This window comes from Nerophis ophidion, linkage group LG05 (genome assembly GCF_033978795.1).
Source record: "Nerophis ophidion isolate RoL-2023_Sa linkage group LG05, RoL_Noph_v1.0, whole genome shotgun sequence".
Classification (NCBI taxonomy): Eukaryota; Metazoa; Chordata; class Actinopteri; order Syngnathiformes; family Syngnathidae; genus Nerophis; species Nerophis ophidion.
In genome coordinates, this window is record NC_084615.1 from 8,608,433 (window position 1) to 8,610,806 (window position 2,374).

Sequence of the window (2,374 nt, forward strand, 5' to 3'; positions counted from 1 at the left end):
TGATTAGCAACAGGTGGGCTTGGATGACACCTGGAACGAATGACTAATGGCAGGGTAGGAGACTTACAGACACAAGAGTGGAGGGGAGTAAGAAAACAAGAAGAAAAAGAGCAGGAGAACTGCCCTCATGACAGTTTGTTTGTCCATCCATCTTCTTCTGCTTATCCGGGGTCGGGTCGCGGGGGCAGCAGCCTAAGCAGGGAAGCCCAGACTTGCCGCTCCCCAGACACTTCGTCCAGCTCTTCCCGGGGGATCCTACGACTTGTGCAGATCCCAAGTACACGTCAGCAGATACCAGAAGGTAAGAGGTTGCCACTATGTGCCAGGCTTGCCACGGACAGTTTTTTTGTGTTTTAGTTTTTCCTGTTATTAGTTCCTGTTAGCACTCTTATTTTGTCTGTTTCCTGTTTGTTTTCCCTGTGCGCTGTTTTCCCCTAAGCTGCGGCTGATTAGCACCTGGCCACACCTGGTGTCAATCAGCCCTCTCCTATTTTACCTGCTTTGGTCCTCCAGTCAGTGCTGGATTATTGTCGATGTCACTTCTTGTCGTTGCTACATGTCATGTAGTGTCGCTCCTGTCGTGTCTTTCCAGCGTAGCGGTAAGTTTTATTTCGTTTAATGTTTGTAGCTTACTGTTTTTTGTTCCCTGCTTCCAATTTGTCTTTATACAACACGTAATGACTTCTGTTACCGGTTCTGTTCATGCTAGCCTCCATGCTAAGCCCTATTTGTTTTTGCTAGCTTCCATGCGAAACTCCTTTTATTTTGTAGCTCCTATGCTAGCTCTCTTAGTTGGTTATCCGCCAACTAACTCTGACACTATGTCTGCTAATAGGTCCCATTGTGCGGTCCTTATACACACACTGTAATAATCCTTGTATGTTTAATGTTATGTATATGTGGAGAAATCACTCCACATAACCACCATGGCCAGGAACCAACATTGAATGACGGTGACCTTCGATCCCTCAGATGGCACTGCATCAAAAATCCACATCAATCTCTAAAGGATATCACCACATAGGCTCAGGAACACTTCAGAAAACCACTGTCACTAAATACAGTTCATCGCTACATCTGTAAGTGCAAGTTAAAGCTCTACTATGCAAAGTGAAAGCCATTTATCAACAACATCCAGAAACGCCGCCGGCTTCTCTGGGCCCACGATCATCGAAGATTGACTGATGCAAAGTGGAAAAGTGTTCTGTGGTCTGACGAGTCCACATTTCAAATTGTTTTTGGAAATATTCGGCATCGTGTCATCCGGACCAAAGGAGAAGCGAACCATCCAGACTGTTATCGGCGCAAAGTTGAAAAGCCAGCATCTGTGATGGTATGGGGGTGCATTAGTGCCCAAGGCATGGGTAACTTACACATCTGTGAAGGCACCATTAATGCAGCTTTTGGAACAACATACGCTGCCATCTAAGCGCCGTCTTTTTCATGGACGCCCCTGCTTATTTCTGCCAGACAATGCCAAGCAATATTCAACACATGTTACAACACCGTGGGTTCCTAAAAAAAGAGTGTGGGTACTTCCCTGGCCCGCCTGCAGTCCACACATGCCTCCCATGGAAAATGTGTGGCTCATTATGAAGCGTAAAATACGACAGCGGAGACTCCGGACTGTTGAACGACTGAAGCTCTACATAAAACAAGAATGGGACAGAATTCCACTTTCAAAGCTTCAACAATTAGTTTCCTCAGTTCCCAAACATTTATTGAGTGTTAAAAGAAAAGGTGATGTAACACAGTAGTGAACATGCCCTTTCCCAACTACTTTGGCACATGTTGCAGCCCTGAAATTCTAAGTTAATTATTATTTGCAAAACAAAAAAATGGACTTTATGAGTTCCAACATCAAATATGTTGTCTTTGTAGTGCATTCAACTGAATATGGGTTGAAAAGGATTTGCAAATCATTGTATTTTGTTTATATTTACATCTAACACAATTTCCCATCTCATATGGAAACAGAGTTTGTAAGAAATATTACTTTAAAAAAGTATTTTTATACTTGTGAGTGTTGATGAAACATCTTTGCAACACTTGATATTCTACTTTACAGCATGTTTTACTCAATATAGGTCATCACATCCCAGCAACAAGCTGTAATATCTTACTGTGATCATTGAGGACCAAAACCCTTAAAACGAGTAAAACACTTAGTGAGAAGAATGATCTTATCGGACAGAAAATATGCAAATATAACTCTCATTTGAGATATTTCATCCTACTTATGTTTCAGTTTCTGCATTGTTTGGACACGCATCAACACCAGCACACGCAGGAAGGCGGCCATAGAGCTTCATGGCGGGGGACAGGTGCCTCCACCCGCTGGTGATGCAGGCTGCAAACAACAACATGCGGCATA